This window comes from Sorex araneus, chromosome 2 (genome assembly GCF_027595985.1).
Source record: "Sorex araneus isolate mSorAra2 chromosome 2, mSorAra2.pri, whole genome shotgun sequence".
Lineage (NCBI taxonomy): Eukaryota > Metazoa > Chordata > Mammalia > Eulipotyphla > Soricidae > Sorex > Sorex araneus.
In genome coordinates this window covers 162,099,184-162,112,675 of record NC_073303.1, presented here as the reverse complement: position 1 = coordinate 162,112,675, position 13,492 = coordinate 162,099,184, and the positions used below count along the sequence as shown (strand labels likewise).

At 39.1% G+C, this 13,492-nt stretch overlaps 1 pseudogene; it reads left to right on the top strand.

Moving 5' to 3' along the window:
- Window positions 1-9,421: 9,421 nt before the first annotated feature.
- On the top strand, window positions 9,422-10,177 carry LOC105942732 (olfactory receptor 5AC1-like; annotated as a pseudogene).
- The last annotated feature ends 3,315 nt before the right edge of the window (window positions 10,178-13,492 follow it).

Below are 13,492 nucleotides of genomic sequence, written 5' to 3'. Positions count from 1 at the left end.
GCTGCTTCTCCTGGAAGGGAGCATAAAATGAGGCCTCCATAACTATGCCACCGTACTTTGTGCCAGACTGTTTTCACTTGGGGAGCCCCAGAGCGGGGGTGGGTGAGAGCCCTCCCCCCTCCAAGGGACCCAGCCCCAATAGCCGACCTCCACAACACAACTGCTGCCACACTCCAGGTGGCTACCCAAACACTTGGGCCGAGCTTCACATATGAATGAACATATTCCTGGATGGCCCACAACACATTATAAGACACTCCTTACTCATTGTCCATACCTCGCAGAGATCCTGGCAAGCTACCGAGGATACTCGCCTACATGGCAGAGCCTGACAAGCTACCTGTGACATATTTGATATGCAAAAAACAGTAATAATAACGTGCCCTTTGTGTTCCTGGAGGGACCAGACACCATTGGTCTACACTAGCATGCTATAGGGACAAATGGAGAGGTAACTGGCGCCCCTTGGAGCAATCGGTGAGCAACAGGATGACAGTGATACAGTGATTTCCTGGAATGGAGTATAACAAAGTATCGGGGCAAAGCCCTTTCATAAGATTTGGCTTAAAGATGATAAATACTTCAAAAAAATCAACAGTTAAATTTCTGAGGTCACATCACAAGATTATGCTAAGTCAATTGCCTTCCTTTTATGACTCTGAGATTCCCCCTATGATCAAAGATAATGACTGAACGTTATTGCAGTTTCCTGAGTTCACTTATTGCTATTGCTATAATATTTCCATGCTTTAACTGTATTCTGTTTATCATTCATAGTTTTCTTTTGGGGGGACATTCTAAGCAGTGCTTTCAGGCCACTGGACCAATCCCTGGGAACAAGGATTGCAAAGGGTTTGAGAAGAAGAATGTTAAACAGTTAAGCAGAGATTCAATTCCATTACTCTATTTTCTTGTTTCATTTAAGACTTCAACAAACTGATGTCCATCCACATGGAAATATTTATGTTTTATCCAGATCACCAATGCAGTATGAAACATTGCAAGAAATGCCTCCCCAGACATTTTTATAAATAATTTTAATTTAAGTATCTGAATTGGTGTACAAATGAAGGTGAGATAAAATTAACCATCATACAGCTACATGCAAGAAAAAAACATGAACTCATTTTTCTTTCTAATGCCAGTCACAAATGTAAGATCAAAATGGATTGAAGGCCTCAACATCATACCTAAATTCATAAGGTACATAGAAGAAAACTAAGGCAATCCCCTCCATGATATTGAAGTGAAGGGCATCTTTAAAGGTGTTAAACCACTGACCAAGCAAGTGAAAGCAAAGATAAACAAAGGGGACTGACTGCATTAAACTAAGAATCTTCTGCCTCAAATTAAAAAAGGTGATCAAGATGCAGATTCAGCCCACAGATTGGGAAAAATTATTTAGCCATTACCCATTAGATAAGGGGTTAATATCAAAGATATATAAAGCACTGGTAGAACTTTACAAGAAAAAGATACAACCCAATCAAAAAACAAAGAGAAGAAATGAACAGAAACTTCCTCAAAGAAGAAATACAATGGCCAAAAGACACCTGAAACAATGCTCTACATCACTAATCATCATGTGTAAAAAACTAAAGCATGCCGAGCGGTGTGTGCGTTCGCGGGCTCTATGGGCGGCTTAGTCTCACAGCCCGTGTTCGGTGCTTTGGAACCGCTATGTATGGGCTGGATCAGGATGGCCGTTGGCCAAGGACAGGTGAAGGAAGAACGAGGACCAAGCTGGTTGCTGATTAGTTACCGTTTATTCCATCTTCCATCTTTCTCATCTCTGGCACTCCCAGCTTCATCCTCTCTCTGGATCAACTGCAGCCTTCTCTCCTCTAGTCTCTCCTCCTACTTGTCTCTCCCACCTTGCCCTCTAGGCTACACCCAGACAGTAGCAAAATCAACATAAGTAAGCCCTTCCTGAGGGCAGGGCATTCCAAAGCCCTTCCTGACTCCTAAGGTGTTTTTCTCCTTTCCTTAGTCCAAAGACTCATTAACATCTTAATCTTAGTTATTTTGTATGGATATAGCAAGAGATACATTGAGGCTTGCAAGGCAGCTCTCTGGGAACATCTTGCCAGACTCAACTACAGCACTCAGGCCAGATTAATCATTCCTCACCCTAGCAGGATCCAAATCTAGTTATCACTGTTTGGATCATGACAGCATTTGTCCATGACCAAGCTCTTAACTTATAGTTAAGCATTAGGCACTTTGGCCAGGCCCATCTCGATGCCAGGGTAGCAGGCAACTCACCGCTTTCCTTGGGTCCATCCCGTCCCTCGTCAGGACCCTGCTTTTGGGGGTGCTAGGAAGTAAGGGCACCTGAGGCTTAGGTTGAGAGAACAGATACCCAGGATGAAAATATCATGTAGAGTCAAATGACTCCCAGGTTACAAAAGCATAGCATTTTCTAAGTTTTCCTGTGTCCATACAAAAAGGATATGGCTCTTAATAAACTATGCAAAGGACTCATAGAGAAGAGGAAAACAATATATACAAGTCAACAGAACATTAAGAAAGAAGCTACAAATAAACACAGAGGAATGGGAGCACTGTGGTGGGAGTAACCCAATAAACCTAAACTACCTGAGGCTATGTTATCCTACAATCATGGAGATGCAAATCAAAACAACAATGAAATATCATCATCTCACATGACTGAAACTAGCACATACCCAAAAGAACAAGGACAACAAGTGCTGGTGGGCAGATGTGGGGAGATAGGAACTCTCATTCATTGCTGGTAAGAATGATGACTAGTCCAGCTCGTTTGGAAAACAATATGGGTATTCCTCAAAAAACTAGAATTTAAGCATCAATATGACCTAGCAATACAGCTTCTTGGAATATACCTTGAGAGCCCAAAACACACAACAGAGAAGCCATCTGCGTGTCTATGTCCATTGAACTGTATAAACAATCGCCAGAATCGAAACAACCCAAGTATCTGACAACAGATGACTGGATAAAGAAACTATGGTACAGTTACACAATGGAATATTGTGTAGTCATCGGGAAATATGAAGTCATGAAATTTTCTTATAAATGGATGAACATGGAGTTATAAATTAGATCTGATGCCTGTTCACCCATTACTTCTTGTTCTCATCTTTCCCCCCTTGATTTCTTTTCTTCTTTCTCTGTCTCCTCTTTAAACACTGGGATCAAGAATGATCTGGGCATGCCCTTTACAATAGCACATTTCCTCAGCCAGTATTATATGTACCTCAGATAAATGAGTTTCTTCTGTGTTTGTCTTTCTTTTTCTGGCTTACTTCACTCAACATGATATCTTCCAGTTCCAACTATGTTGCAGCAAATTACATGATTTCATCACTTATTGCATCTGCATAGTGTTCCACTATGGATTATGAATTAGTGGTATATATATATATACATATATATATATATATAGTGGATGTATATATCTGTGTAAAGACACAAAAAAGAAAAGGGGCAAGGGCGCCACACCTTGCTGGGCACTGGGCAGCGGGCACAGAGCCCAGGGCAGCGGCGCTCTATCTCTCCAGCCGCCCATGTTCGGTAGTCTCCAGCCGCTTCCCCCACCCCGGGGAGATTGATGGCGATGATGAGGCAGGTGAAGGAAGGAACGGAGCCAGGCTGGTTGGTCTCAGTTGCGGTTTATTCCATTCCCATCTCCAGTCTCCTCTGATTCTCCTCCTGCTTCTTCCTCCCCCATGCTACTTCATACTCCTCCTTTTCTGGATCTGGATCTCTATCTAGCTTCTCCAGATCTGGCACTGGAATGGTCCTGAGACTGGCCCCCAGGCCACTCTCACAGCCAAGTTAAATCCCCAAGAATGAGGACTTGGGGCTTACACATAGGTGTGGTCACCATCAATAGGGGGTAAAGTTCTTTCCGTTAGGGGATGCTTCTTCTAGGACAGATACTCTTTCAGCAGGACACCCACCCAAGAGCGGAATCCCATGGGTGTGTTTCTCCTCTCCTTGTCCAACTAATATATAAGTATTCATATTATTAATCATTTTGTATGGACATAGAAAGAGATGCATTAAGTTTATAGAATTGCTCTCCTGGGGTCATCTCGATCTCAGACTGCAGTGCTCAGGCCAGATTAGTCTTTCCTATCCCTCGTCTCGTCATTGCTTTTGGATCATGACATGACATGTCCATGACCAAGCTGTAACTTATAGTTAAGCATTAGGCACTTTGGCCAGGCCCATCTCGATGCCAGGGTAGCATATAACTCACCGCTTTCCCTGGTCCGTCCCGTCCCTCGTCGGGACCCTACTTTTGGGGGTGCTAGGAAGTAAGGGCAGCTCAGGCTTAAGTCGAGAAAGCAGATGCCCGGGAGTGAATGATATTTGAAGCCAATTAAATACCATGTTACCAATCCCATGTTACCATATTAACAACCGTCTTTCTTTGTCCATACTAAAAAGTATATTGTTTTAAAGTAAACTATTCAAAAGACATGAGGAGAGGAGAAAGGCAATATTAACTTACAATACAAGTTCACTGTCCTAGCAAGAACTGACCTTACAAATTAACAGAGTCTGATTAGGGGAAGAGCTAATTAACTAGTTGGGGAAGGGAGCATAGAAGTGATTACATATAGACAAAGGAGTGGGAGTGACTCGGGAGCACTTTGATGGGTGTGACTGATATACCTAAGCTCCTAGTGGCAAGGGGAACAGGACATACCAATGTAGTCTAGAATTGTTTAGAGATTATTACCAGATAAACCTAAACTCTGTGGCAAGGGAGAAAGGACAAACCGATGATATCCTACATCTATCTATCTATCTATCTATCTATCTATCTATCTATCTATCTATCTATCATCTATCTATCTATCCATATAATATCTCTTGTTGGGGCTGGAGCGATAGCACAGAAGTGGGCATTTGCGTTTCATGCAGCCGACCCGAGTTCGATTCCTCTGCCCCTCTCAGAGAGCCCAGCAAGCTACTGAGAGTATCCAGCCTGTGCGGCAGAGCCTGGCAAACTTAATTTGATGTGCCTTTCTTCATTTGCAAACTACCTTTTGACTATTCCATATAGATAAATCACTGTGTCATTGAAGTCATATTCTAGTGAAAATATTTGAAAGTATGTGCTGCAAAATAAAAAATTTTATCTTTTAAGAGATTTTTATTTATCATCACTCATGACTAATTTATATCTTTATCAAAGTTTGTGTTGTTCCCAATTAAATACAATCAGTATAGTGCTTGTTACTTTTATTTACTATTAATCTGCTGATAACTATTTTATGTATATATACGCATACACATTTATATGTATATAAGTAAGGTGGCATATTATTTTTTATCACAATTACTTTTCAGGAGGGCTGTTTATCTTTCTCACCTAGTTCCTCAATTTTCCCTCTCCTGTAAGTATTAACAATCTGAGATTTATCATTTCATACAAGCTTTATACTCATAATTGCATTCAAATATGTGTTCATAAATACACATTAGGGTAAGAAATCTAAGACTTTACTTTTTTTTATTTTTTTTTTTGCTTTTTGGGTCACACCTGGCGATGCACAGGGGTTACTCCTGGCTCTGCACTCAGGAATTACCCCTGGCGGTGCTCAGGGGACCATATGAGATGCTGGGATTCGAACCCGGGTTGGCCGCGTACAAGGCAAACGCCCTACCCGCTGTGCTATCACTCCAGCTCCAGAAATCTAAGACTTTATTATCTCATGTAATCACTAAATATACATTTATGAACACCTTTTCTTGATTGCAACACTTGTTAGGAATTTCTTTGAGTCATCTAGCAGAGTGATTGCTTATTTTTCAATGACTTCCATAATATTGATCCTTGTGTATATAGCAAAATTTGCCAAAACATTTCTTAGTGATGATTGGTTTTCTATCTTTTTTTCAGTCTTTTCCATATATGAATGATGACTACAGTAGATGTCTCTCCCTGTGAAGAGATGTTATTTCCATGGAATGGATTACTGGTATGGATCTCTGAGTTGCAAAGTGAATGTACTAACCATTTTCTTTTTTTGGCACAGTGATTTATAATATTTTTAATAGTTATGTTTTAGACATAAAATGTTGTTGTGACTGACTTCCTCCATCACTGTCTCTAGGTCCCCTCTCAAAACTCTGTCACCCAACTTAAAAACTAAGTTTCCTGGGTTAATTCATAGGTTTGTTATCATTACCTACTTTTTTTTATTGCCCATGTTTTATTCCCTTATTGTACTGCCTTACATTTCACACTAAGAGAGGTAATTCTTTATTTTCCTTCCCCATCCTCACTTTGCTCAGCACAAAACTTACATTTTCATCCAAATTGCAGCAAACTTTAAATTTTGACCTTTCTTTCTTTCTTTCTTTCTTTCTTTCTTTCTTTCTTTCTTTCTTTCTTTCTTTCTTTCTTTCTTTCTTTCTTTCTTTCTTTCTTTCTTTCTTTCTTTCTTTCTTTCTTTCTTTCTTTCTTTCTTTCTTTCTTTCTTTCTTTCTTTCTTTCTTTCTTTCTTTCTTTCTTTCCTTTTTGGGTCACAACCAGCAATGCACAGGGGTTACTCCTGGCTCATGCACTCAGGAATTATTCCTGGCGGTGCTCGGGGGACCATATGGGGTGCTGGGAACCAAACCCGGGTTGGCCATGTGCAAAGTGAACGCCCTACCTGATGTGCTATCGCTCCAGCCCCATAGATTTCAACCTTTCTTATTTTATTTCCTTGTTGCACTACGGGTACTACATACACCACAGTCTATTCATGCATGTATTCTTAGCACATGGGTTATGTAATTTTAAGTTATTATCACAGGGGTTAACTCAAAGGGTTGGAATTCGTATTTTTATTTCTGAAACCCAGATTTTTTACCCAGCATCACCTGGTCCCCCGAACTCCACTGGACATGATCCCTGGGCATTGCCCTATAAGTAGCCCACAAGTACTGCTGAGGTAACCCCTTCCAATAAACATTACTGTTGAGTTGCATTTGAAATCTTGAAAGTGGACACTGTCACCATTAAGTGTGAGGGTGGTCTTTTCTAAATTCCTGCAAGCTGGAAATTTTGCAACTCTGAATAGAAAGTGATGTATTGCTTTATTGCACGTTCTCATTCTGGGGAAGTGAGTAATTTTTCTATACTTATCAACTTCACAGACATATTTTTCTCTGACTTTCCTATGAGCTACATTTCTACTCCGTATTGAACTATGTGTCTTTTTTAAAAATCAACTTGTGAGATCTTTGGTATGTGATAGGAACTATCTTCTTTTTTTAATCACGGTAAGGTAGTTACAAAGTTGTTCTTTCGGTCTCTGTCTCTGTCTCTCTTAGTCACTGTGATTTGCAATACTGTTACTGAAACATTATCATATATATACTTTGCCTCCTTTGAGCACTCAAGGAACTAATATTTTTGTTTTGTGGGCCAGATAGAGCAGTGCTCAGAGTTTAATTCTGGCTTCTGGTGGGCTCAGGAGACCATAAGGATTGCTAGGAGCAAACTCAGGTTGGCCACAAGGAAGGAAAGCACCCTATCTCTGTATTACCTTTTTGGCCTGTCGCTGTCACTGTCACTGTCGCTGTCATCCCATTGCTCATCGATTTGCTTGAGTGGGCACCAGTAACATCTCCATTGTGAGACTTGTTGTTAGTGTTTCTGGCATATTGAATATGCCCTTGGTAGCTTGCCAGGTTCTGCCTTGAAGGCAGGATGGGATACTCTCATTAGCTTGCTGGGCTCTCCGAGAGGGAAGGAGGAATCAAATCTGGGTTGGCCACAAGCAAGGCAAACACCCTACCCACTGTGCTAAGAACTAATATTTTACCAATATTTATTCCAAGGTTTTTACCATTTTCCACTTTATTACAGGTTTAATACAGAACTTTAATACGGAAATTTAATTTTAACATGATTCATAATTAGATTAACTATACATTTATTATCTTCAAAAATCTATGTTCTTATATAACTCAATGATTGTCTTCATAATCTGTGTTCTTATATAACTCAAAGATATTTGTAAAATATTTGTAAACATGAATCATATCTAATTTTTTGCTTTACAATGTCAGAGATTAACCCAGGGCCTCACACGTGCAAGGTAAGTGCTCTACAAATATATTACTTGCAGACCTCCTTAGAATTTTTAATTGTTTTCCTTTTACATACTTAATCTAGTGCGTTTTATTTATTTATTTATTTAAAATATTAAAGAATTATTGTAGTTCAGATAACATAGTTACACTAGTGTTAACTTTTTAAGTTGTGATATACAAAGCTTTTGCATCACCACCAAAAATGTCTTGAACCTGCCTTCGGCCATGTTTGAAAATAGATTATTTAGTAGAGTTTAACTCATATACATATATGTGTATATATATATATATAAAATAGTGCTAACATTTATGGTTTACTTTGTGCCAAGTCTACTCTATAATTCTTCTTCTCAGCTCCCCCTAACCTAGTATTCTCAGTAGGACCAAGGACCAAGTGTTCGTTTGCTATTTTCTTATTTTGTTTCTCTATATACAACTTACAGGTGAGATCATTTGGTACATGTCCTCTCCTTCTGGCATAATTTGCTCAGCATAACACCCTTCAGTTCCATCCCAGGTACAGTGAACTTCATTATTTCATTTTCCTCCCTTGTGGCTACTTAGTATTTCATTGTGTACCACAACTTTCTTAGCTGTTTGTCTATTTTTTGACATTTGGGTGATTTCCATACCCTGCTTCTTATACTGAGTGCTGCAGTAACCATAGGTGTGTATACTTCTTTCTGAATTAATGTTTGCTTGTTTTGGGTATAAATGACAAGAAGTAGAATTGCAGATAACATGGGAGATTACTCCTTCTTTCTTTCTTTCTTTCTTTCTTTCTTTCTTTCTTTCTTTCTTTCTTTCTTTCTTTCTTTCTTTCTTTCTTTCTTTCTTTCTTTCTTTCTTCTTTCTTTCTTTCTTTCTTTCTTTCTTTCTTTCTTTCTTTCTTCCTTCCTTCCTTTCTTTCTTCCTTCCTTCCTTTTTTCTTTCCTTTCTTTTTCTTTCTTTCTTCCTTCCTTCCTTTCTTTCTTTCTTTCTTTCTTTCTTTCTTTCTTTCTTTCTTTCTTTCTTTCTTTCTTTCTTTCTTTCTTTCTTATCTCCATATCTAGTAGCATTTAAAAAAATACAAATGACTAGAACTTACCAAACGAAACAGAAATGTTCTATGCTTTTACATATATGTATTATACGTAGCATGTTTTTTCTTTTTTTATTTAATTTTCAGAATTAGTTTTCTAAAGAAAATTTACACAATGATAAATATTTCTATTCTGAATAAAGAAGAAAACACATTAACAAAAAAGATGTCCTTTTCCAAATCAAATGTGATTACTTTATGGTCTTTATCTCAGTTTGCTTCACTTTTTCATTGCAGTGATCACTCCAAGTAAACATGATGGAAGCAAACAAGACACAAGTGACTGAGTTTGTTCTCACGGGACTTACAGATATTTCAGAGCTCCAGATTCCTCTTTTTCTGGTGTTCTTAGTCATATATGTCACCACCATGGTGGGCAATCTTGGACTAATTTTTCTCATATGGAAGGACCCCCATCTCCATACCCCCATGTACTTACTTCTTGGTAGTTTAGCCTTTGCAGATGCTTGCTCTTCATCTTCTGTTACCCCCAAAATGCTAGTGAATTTTTTTTATCTAAAACTCATATGATATCCCTCACTGAGTGCATCACTCAATTTTATTTTCTTGCTTCCAGTGCAAACACAGAATGTTTCCTCCTTGTAGTCATGGCTTATGATCGCTATGTAGCTATATGCAAGCCATTGATTTATCCAGTTATTATGTCTAATAGCTTCTCTATTCATTTATTGGGCATTTCATACATTATTGGATTCCTTCATCCATGATGCATGTGGGCTTGTTATTCAGATTATCTTTCTGCAAATCTAATATAATGCATTATTTTTACTGTGAAGTTTTACAACTGTTCAAGATATCCTGTACTGATCCAGCACTTAATATGATTTTGATTTTTTTATTTTCAGCCCTGGGTCTGGGTCAGCTGAAAATCAGGATAAAATGTATTCTTTGTTTTACACAGTCATAATCCCTTTCCTAAATCCTTTCATATACAGTTTAAGGAACAAAGAGGTTCTAGGGGCCGTGGGGCAAATAATAAACAAACAGATCTCTAGGAAAATTTTTAAAAAATTTTAATCTCTGCAAAACCCCAAGGTTTGAAGTTAAGCAATTTTGATTTGACTTTAAATTTTTTATTTATTTTTAATTTTTGTTTGATTTTGGACCACATTGGGTAATGTTCAGGGGCTTCTCCTGGTTCTACATTCAGGAACTACTCCTAGTAGGGTGGGGGTGGGAAAGGCTAGATCTGCTAGATCTAGGGAATATATGGGCTGCTGGGTAGTGAATCTGGGTCACTGCAAACAAGGCAATACTCTGCAACCCTCCCTACCTTATACTATTGCTCTATCCCATGACATTAAATTTTTAATAGAAAACTAATACATAGGAGAGTTTCTGGGTGTTATGTGATAGAAGTTGATTAAATGAATATACTTTTCATTGGAGGATGTTTTATATTACCTTAAACGAAACTATTTGGTTTTTTGGGAAAAAAATCTCCTTTTAAAAATAGAACATCAGGGCTGGAGTGACAGCACAATGGGTAGGGCATTTGCCTTGCACGCAGCCGACCCGGGTTCTAATCCCAATATCCCTTATGGTCCCTTAGCACCACCAGGGGTAATTCCTGAGTGAAGAGCCAGGAGTAAGCCCTGTGCATTGCCGGATGTGACCCAAAAAACAAACAAACAAATAAATAAATAAATAAAAATAAAACATCAAAAATTTGCAACTTTTACGGCCTGGAGCGATAGCACAACGGGTAGGGCATTGGCCTTGCACACCGCCAACCAAGGTTCGATTCCCAGCATCCCATCTGGTCCCCCGAGCACCGCCAGGAATAATTTCTGAGCGCAGAGCCAGGAGTAAAACATGAAGTCATGAAATTTGCATATAAATGGATTAACATGGAAAGTATCATGCTGAGCGAAATGGGTCATAAAGAAAGAGACAGCCATAGAAAGATTGCACTCATATGTGGAATATAATGTAACTGAGAAGTACAAGTTGGCAATGGTGCAACTTCTGGCAGATATCTCTCTGGACTTGGTTACTAAAATACTAAAATACAGAAACCCAAAACCGAGAGGCCGCTAAGTGTGGTCACTCGATCTCATACTTCTTCATTCTCAGCAATGGAAAACAAATTATCTAATGCTTGCTTTTCAGCAGGTCTGATTTTAGGGGAGAGACTCTCCAAACAACAATAGTGAGTTTTGTTGAAATATGGAATGCAATCAAAGTGAAAGTAAAGTGAAATTTAGTAGCTACACAGGCGGGGGGCTAAGGGTGGGGGAGCTAGGGGTTGTGGAGGGGCTAGAGGTGTGGGGGTGCGGGGTGGAGCTATACTGGGAATCTTGGTGGTGGAATATGTACACTGGTGAAGGGATGGCTGTTCCAGCATTGTATAACTGAGACTTAAACCTGAAAACTTTGTAACTTTCCGCATGGTGACTCAATAAAAAAAAAAGAAAAAAAAACCAGTCCCAGGATCACAGTGACTTCATTTTTCAAGATAAAACAAGCTATTCACTAAATGTATAATAATTTTTTCACCTGTGTCCATTATAACAAAAGTGACTAATATGTATATATATGTATATGGAATTGAAAGAGCTATGGTAGGAATATCATGTCTCACTCAAGTGAGAGAACGATTCCGGAGTTCTGACCTCCGTCGATGGCCAAAAATCAGGGATGCTGTCTCGTTTGCCAAGGCATCAAAAATCAGATGGGCCGGTCATGTAATGTGATTCAGAGACAATCACTGGACTAGAGCTGTGACCGACTGAATTCCAATGGATATCAGAAGACCTTGAGTCCGCCCACCAACTAGATGGTGACAGGGATGAGTGGAGAAGTTACTGGCACCCGCTCAAGCAAATCTATAAACAAAACGGGATGACAGTGATACAGTGATCTACATATGTATCAAGATCTTCATTACTATAAGGTATTAGTTCACACATTTTCGGATTTGAGAAAAATTGATGCAAAACAGTAAGGGATTTACCCAAATAGAATGGAAAGTGCTAAAAAGCAATGTCACAAATCACAGAAGTTTAAGGAGAAGGCAGAGATATAGTACAGTGGATGAGGGGCTTGCTTTGCAGAATGATCAGAATTCTATGCCCAGCATCCCATATACCAGGAATATTCCTGAATGCAGAACCAGGAGTAACACAAAAGCATCGTCAGATGTGGCCCTCAAACAAACAAACAAACAAACAAACAAAGAAACAAGTCATAGAAGCAGGATGCAGGAAGCTGAAAACCAGATTAGTGAATTTGAAGACAAAATACCAATCACCCCCACAGAAAAGAAGAGGCAAGAGAAAGACTTGAATGACTTGAAGAAGAGATGATAGCTATGTATCCCAGCATCTTAAAAGAGACTGTGCCTAGATATGGGAGGTCTAGTTTAGTTAGTGCTTTATATATCACCTGTTTAACTAAAGCATTTTGTGCTGCTGCCTTGGAGGTCTCAGCCCCGGGTCCCACACACCTAGGTTCCTCTGCCGGTTCCTTCATACATGAGGCTTCTCCGAACGTGTGGAGAGGGGCCTTGAGCATGGCTGTGGCTAGGCTCTGGAGGTCTTCAGCCACCGGTAGCACTGCTCAGGGTAGGGAGGGAAGCTGGAGCCCATCTCCTCCGATTGCCTTCTCCCGGGAAATCAAAATAGCAAGCATAAAACACAAAGACGACTTAAACTATCAAGAGGGAAACAAAATATCAAATACATGGCAAACAACACAAAATTCACAACAGCTCTCTCAAACAAATTTCTATAACCAAGTAAATGGAATGGAATGATATATTAAAGTATTGAATTTTAAAATTATTCAACCTAGTGCCTCTGCCTTGCAAAGTTGTCTTTTCGAGAAAGATAAAAGAAAAATTTTCAAATAAACAACAGCTGGAGACATTTGCCTTTTCTAAACCAATTCTTTGAGGAGTTCTGAATGGCCTCCTAATAATATATGAAAAGTGACTTACAGGAAACATCTGAATCAGAGATATATACAGGCTCAGAAACTGGCTGTTTCCTGAGTTTTTGATATGTTTCATTCTGACTGACATGAGAGAACAAATTTGTCTTAATTTGTATTTCCCTAATCATGAATGATTATAGCACTTTATTCATCTGTCTGTTGGCTATCTATGTCTTTTTGGTAAATGTCGATTCATCTCTTTGCTCCATTTGTGAATGGAGTCATTGGACTTTTGTTGTTAAGTTTAGTTAGTGCTTTATATATCAGCTGTTTATCTAGAGCATTTTGTGCAATTATTTTCTCCCATTCTTTTTATTATAGCTTGCGTGTGTTTGTTGGGTTTTGCTATGCAGAAACTTTTAGCTTTTT